We start from the raw sequence: 7,369 nt of genomic DNA on the forward strand, positions 1-7,369 counted from the left end.
AATAAAAGAAAACTTAGAGGGAAGACAGAAAAGTAGGGTAGCGTTGAAAACAACATATAATATTTATTATGTAGTTTTTCAAAAAAAGTAAATTGTGAAATAGAAATGCATTGATTTCATATTGAATCTTCTTTTTTATATTGTGCCTGTGTACATGGAAATATTCCTTTTTTTGTCAGTTAAAAAACAAATAAAAACATTTTTAAAAAGAAAAAAAAAGCACTAACCCTAAAAAAGAAAATTGCAAAGGAAGGGCTCAATACCATATCACTCAAACTACCAAAGAGTTAACTTAGAGATTTAGAAAAAATAACAAAATTCATTTGGAAGTTAAAAAGGTCAAGAATCTCAGGGGAAATGATGAAAAAAAGTGGGAATAAAGGGGGCCTACCAGTACCAGATCACAAACTACATTGTGAAGCTGTAATTCTTAAAAAAAAAAATGGTACTGTTTAAAAATCAGAGAGATTTACCATGGAACAGATTAGGTATACAATATTCAGAAGCAAAAGAATGTCAGCCTAGGATTCAATAAATACAAAGACTCCTGATACTCATACAAAAATGCACTATTTGATAAAAATTGCTAGGAAAATTGGACTGCATTTTGGAAGAAATTAGATTTAGTCAAATATCTCACACCTTTTACCAAGAGAAGCTCCAAATAGATATGTGACTCAGACATAAAACGTCATATCATAGACAAATTATGGAAACATAGACAACATTACTGATCAGATCTATGAATAGAAGAAAAGTTCATGACCAAACAAGAGACAGAGAGGATCACAGAAGAGTAAATGGATAATTTTGATTACATAAATTTTAAAAGTTTGTGCCCAAATAAACCCAATAAAGCTAAGATAAAAGGAAAACAATTAACTGGGGGGAAATTTTGTGAGCAATTTTCTCTGATAAAATCTCAATTCAAAAATATATAAGGAACGATTCTAATTTATAAGAATGAGTCATGCCTCAAGTGATATGAATAGGCAGTTTTTAGGAGAAAATGCCCCAGCCACCTGTTGCCATATGAAAAAAATCCTCTAAATCACCAATAATTAAAGAAATATAAATTAAATCAATACTACCTCATACCCATTAAATTGGCAAAGATGACAAAAAAGGAAAATAACAAATATTGGTGAGGCCATTGGAAAACAGGCACATTAAAGCTCTCTTAATGGACCTACAAATGGATACAACCATTCTGGAAAGAAGTTTAGAATTATACATAAAATATTACCACATAGTCCTTTGACCTAGTTCCCAAAAGAGATCAAGAAAAAGGAAAAGTTCCTTTATACAAAAATATTTATAAAAATACATATATACAAATATGTAGCACCTCTTTTGAAGTAGCAAAAAATTAGAAATTAAAGGGATATCTATCAGTTGGTAAATGGTTGAACAAAATCTAGTCATTTGTTCTGTTATAGTCATAGAATACTACTGGGCTCTAAGAAATGAGGGAAAAATTATTTCAAAGAGATATAGAAAGACATGTATGAACTGATGCATAGTGATGTAAACAAAACCAGAATGATAACACTAATATTATAAAAATGAACAATTTTAAAGACATTTATAAACTGATAAAGAATGAAATGAGCAGAGAACCAGGATAATTTATACAATAATAACAACATTGTAAAGCCAAAAAATTTTGAAGGCTGTAAAACCTATGATAAATATAATGACTATCTGTGATGCCAGAGGCCTAAAAATGAAGCATGCTGACAGAGATGTGATGGATTTAGGGTACAAAGTGAGACGAATTGTTTTGAATGTGACCAATGAGGGAATTTGTTTTTCTTGATTATGCATATTTATTAGAAGGAATTTTTTCTTTTTTTTTTTCCAATGGGGTGGGGTGTGAGAGGGAGAGAACATAGATTTCTATCTAAAAATAAAATTTCAGTTAGAGAGACACACAAAAAGAGAGAATATGCATGCCAGTTTTGATTCTTCCAGTTCTCAGAAGCTTGGGAGAGTGATGGTCTTCTTCAGAGAAAGTTGTCACCATGCTGGATTGGGTTCCATTTTGTCTGACAAAGTAATGAACAAAGAGTTGGCAGATTATTATTGTTCAACAGGCAGTCTTGAGCAGAGGATGATGGAGCTGAGGAGTGAGGAAAAAAGCCAAGGAGGTAAAAGGCACTAGTGACAGTGAATAAACCAGGGACTAGATAGATTGTTGAGATATGATATAGTAGAAGCAGCAGGTATGTTGTGGTAAGACATCTGGGACAAGTTGGAGCCCATCTTGGCTTTTCATTCTTAATGGGACCAGTCTACTAAAGTTCTCAAATCTTTTTCAGAAAAACTACAATCTAACCACGCCTCTTTCTATTTTATGATGCTGATTGTTTAAAAACTTAGGTGTAAAATTGTATATTTATCCCCTATCCATTTTATTTTATTTGAAGCCCAACGTTCTAATCTGTTGATAACTTTTAGAACCTTAAGTCTGTTATCCATTGTATTAGCTATCTCTCCCAGTTATGTGTTATCTGTATATTTGATAAGCTTTCATTTAAGTCATTGATAAAAATGTTAACATAGCACCAAGCACAGATTCCCAGATTGTATCACTGGAATCATCCTTCCAAGTCAACATCAAAGCATCAATGACTATGCTTTGAATTGGGCTATTTGACTAGTTTCAAATCCCAATTGTACTATCATCTGATCCACAAAAATAGAACGAGACTTGTCAAATGCTTTATTAAAATTAGGTAAATTACATATACTCAGGGTCTGATAGTCTAATCACCTCATTCTAAAAAGGTTATACAATTAGTCTAGTGTGACCTGTTTTTGGTGAAGCTATGCTATTGGTTATCATTGGTTTTTCTAGATGCTTACGAACTATAACTTTAATACTACTCCTAGAATGTCCCCAAAATTCTAAGCTCACAGATCTATAGTTTGTTGACCCCATTCTTCCTTTTTTTTCCCAATTGAAAAGCAAGACAATATTTGCCCTTTTCCAACTCTCTCCTATTTTTATCCTTTGAAGGTGAATGACAATAACCTTATTTTGTGATTCTTTTTTGCATTTTCTTGAATGCTCCAGTTTCTATCTGACAAACTGGAGGCTTTAACCTTATTCTTTAAGTATCTTGGAGGTACCAGTGTACTATCTGAGCTGTCCATCTCATGTACATGTGTTAGTAGCAACATCTTTACCCTTTCCTCCATAGAGTTTAGGCTAGCTTTTCCTTAAAATGTATTGAGACATTCCTCAAGACTTGGTTGGCTCAAATTAAGAGCTCATATATCACTTCCTAATTGCCTGAGTACAAAGCAACCACAAGGATCTAAGGGGGCTTTGAGATGCTTGACTAGTGGACCATAATGGGAGCTTCCTTCAGCCTGATTCACCAAATTGTTTCTCAAGTGTATCCTTGTTGAATGTACTTTTCATGCTATGACTAAGTAAATTCCCTTTTGTTAATTCTTAAATGACTCTGTTTGTTCCCAAATCGAACCTCAATTACCAGAGGTTTGACTTGAGTCAGGTCTAGTCCAAGGCAACATGGAATGTCTCTCTCACTATAGTTGGCCTACCTCCATACTATCTCTAACCATACTTATATATGTAAGTTGCCTTTGGTAACACACTGTAGCCCATTTAAAGCCACTGAGCAACTTCTCATTGCCTTCATTTTTAAATCAGCAATATGCTAAGTTGAAGACTAGCTAAGGAAAACAAATAGAAAACCCAGTGAAATATTACTAAAAATATTGCAGTTTGGATTTTACTAATTAAAATGTTGTCATTTGGATGCCATACACTACTCCCAAATTCATTCATCTAGTGTAGGATGGCAAACTATGACCTGAGGGTCATACAAAAGTTGGTCCATAGGCTTTAGTTTGTTGATCCCGATTTAGTCTAGTTACTGAGTGACAGACAAGGTGGGGTTGAAAAGTAGGGGTGATGACGAATACGACATAGTCCCTACTCTTGTTTATTATCTAGTAGGGGATAGATATGTTTAAGACAATAAATGTAAAACTTCAAAATCAGGCAACAGTGGATTAGAAAGGGGAGAAATTAAAGACTAAGACAGCAGTTAGGTTATTGCTTAGTACAAGTAATGAGAACTTGAACTAGTGTGGATCATAGTAACAACGGACTAGAAAGGAAGCTTTCATGAGATACTGCAGAACAGTAAAAGTGGGAGAGTTGAGGGAAACTAAGTCTGGATATGGGGAAACAAAGCTTAGATAAAATAATGCCTGGCCTCTTGGAATTCAGATCTTCTAGGAGGAAACAGCATATGCTCAGATAATTCTAACATAAGAGACTGGCTCAAAGCCTAGGAGTTTTGTTGCTAGCTACACACACATGATAAAGGCAATAATTTAGAGTAAATAATTGAGGTGAAAGTTGATGCCTCCAAATGTAGCATCCCATTTAGATAGGATATCAAAGGCTAAGGAAAATCACAGGGTATCAGACACAAATAGCCCTTTCAGATTTGTTGGAAAACAGCCCCTGAAATCATTTCAAAGGGATTCAAGTTGGAGATTGGAGGCAGGTAGGTGGCATGGTGGATAGGGCACCTGGCCTGGAGTCAGGAAGACCTGAGTTCAAATCTTGCCTCAGCCCTATTAGCTGTGTAACCCCTGGGCAAGTCACTTAACCCTGTTTACCTCAGTTTCCCCATCTGTAAAATCAGTTGGAGAAGGAAATGGCAAACCACTCTAGTATCTCTGCCAAGAAAGCCCCAGACGGGGTCACAAAGAGTTGGACAAAACCGAATAACAATTAGTTGAAGATTAGGAAGTAAGGGGGCAATTACAAAGACTCTTTAAACCTAAGTCAGACAGAGGGACAAAGACTTGGATTCTTCAGGCAGGATGAAGCAGATTCAACGAATGGACTTTTGGGTGCCAAGGACTCAGGGAATCATAACATAGGATCATAGGTTTTGAGCAAAAAGAGATTTTTGAGATCTAGTCCAAAATTCTCATTTTACAGATGAGGAATTTGAGACCTTGAGAAATTAATGTTTTGCCCAAGGACTCACAAAAAGTAAGTGGCAGCACTGGACCTCAAACTCAGGTCCTGTGACTTAAACATTCTTTGCATTGCTCCATATAGTTTCCTGGAAATAGAGTAGGCCACAGTTTAATGGGATAGGAGATGGGAAAACCAGTTTGGAATGGGCTTTTAAAGGAATATAGCCGATGGGTGTTCAGGCACTGACAGTGTAAGCATGTAACCTGCATCGATGACAATAAGATTACATGACCCAGATTGGGTATTTTGTAAAATAGAAAGGAATTGGTAGCATTTATGTGAGGCATACTGCTCAGTCTGCCAACTTAAGAGAAATCTTAGTGAAACACTGGTACTTTGGGGTATCCTTCACAATCTCATCATTGATTATACTCTCTGACCCTGAAGCTAGTGGTCCTGGGGCTTCTAGGTGGGGAACTGTGCTGATGGTAGACTAAACCCAATTCTCACCCTATATATACTCAACACAAGGGAGAAAAGGGAGAGAGGGAGAGAGAAAGGGAAGGAGCTATCAAGTGTTATATTCCATAGAGCATTCAAGGCCCCGGAGCAGAGAAGAGGCTAATGTTTTGGGAATTAGGAAGTTACTGTTGATCTTCTAGGGAGTAATGTTTGCAGAAACTAATATAGTTTTAAATTTTTTGTAATTTGGAGAAATCATCAATATAAGAACTTACTCATTTTTTAACTTTTCTAGAGTTTAACTACAGTTTTAAAGAAACAACTCCACTAGCTCTACCAAGCTTCTATGTAACAGCTGTGTGACTGATAATTTATCAACTTAATACATGACAATTAAAAAAAGAACCAGTGCTCTTTAGAGTTTTATGAAGTTTATTCTTCTCCGAAACAAAAAACAGTTGATTCTAGCATGCAGCAGTCCATCAGTTATTTTGACATCTAATGCTTAATCTTATTAAAATAAGATTTATGTAGCATATATTCACATTTCTAAACTCTCCACATAAAGTGTACAACACAAATAGATAGATGATCTGTTACAGGTACTTCAAAGCTCTACTTTGACAACTTTTTTAATTTTTGCAACTCAAAAAACAGGCAGAAAATGTATTTAAATAATAACATTTACAGGTAAGTAAAGAGCTTTACTCCTTTAAAAAAAATTACATAAGCCTGTTCTGATTCTCTCTGTGTAGTTTGGGAGTAGGACAAATTTCATCCAAACCAAATTCAACCAATAATCTATGCCAATGCAAGTAAAAACCATGATTCTTCTTTAAAAGGTCTAGAGAAAATTCATCATCTTCCTTTAAATCCATCCAGACAAAATTAAATACTGTTATACTTTGTGTAGTAGTGTGTGTAACCTTTAAAGTTCTGTGTAAAATACATTTTTAACAGCTGAAATAATTTTACCTGTATCAGCAGAATTCAATATTTAAAGGAAACATTCAATTTTTTTTTTTTAGCATTTAACAGGTCCCCATTACTCAGGTGTTTTTGTCGGAGTAACTGTATAAAAGCCAAATTTCTATTTGTATATATGTAGTTTTCTTTGTAAATATTGAGCCAAAAAGGTAGGGATACTCTCAAAATAGCATAAAAAACTTATCACTCTTTATCTGAATTCCCTTTCAGAAAAAAGCTCCTTAAAAAAGAAAGAAAGAAAGAAATCTCTTAAGGTGTTTAAGTGTCCTACAAGTACTCACCTGTTGTTTTATTCCATCATATGAATATGCTGGTTCTTTCCCTTTAAGAATACCACTGATTTTAACTGAGTCCAACAAAGTAGATAGCAACTTCTCTATAACTCCTTAGTCCAAAGAAATTGCCTGAGGCACACCGAGGTTAAATAATTTGCCCAGGGTCACACAGCTGGTAAGTGGCAAGCCTAGAATTTGATCCCAGGTCTTCCTAATCCCAAGCCCAGCTCTCTATCCCCTAGTCCATGCTACCTCTACGCTTTACCTTTATTTACCAGAAGTCCTTATTCCAAATAGGATTAAATTCTTAAATCCAAAAAGAAGTTGCTTTCAGCCTTTACAGCTCCATATTAATAAAAGTTTTCCAAGCCATGAGTTTTGTTTTGTCAAGTGATTACTACATTCCTATGATGAGCATCTTATTAACAGGAATAATCTCTAAATACATAGCATTATAGATTTAGACTTACAAGAGACCTTATCATCCAGTCTAACCCTGGCTCATTTTTCAGGTGAACAAGATGATAACCAAAGATACTAAATAACTTACCCACAGTCACCTATAAGACTGCCTTCCCTTCACTCCAAATCAAATTTGCTTTCAAATACATCAGGATGCTGCATAATTGTCTAAGAAAGGATTAGGACCACAGTATTATCTAACATGAGA

Source organism: Phascolarctos cinereus, unplaced genomic scaffold (genome assembly GCF_003287225.1).
Source record: "Phascolarctos cinereus isolate Bilbo 61053 unplaced genomic scaffold, phaCin_HiC Scaffold_3;HRSCAF=262, whole genome shotgun sequence".
Lineage (NCBI taxonomy): Eukaryota > Metazoa > Chordata > Mammalia > Diprotodontia > Phascolarctidae > Phascolarctos > Phascolarctos cinereus.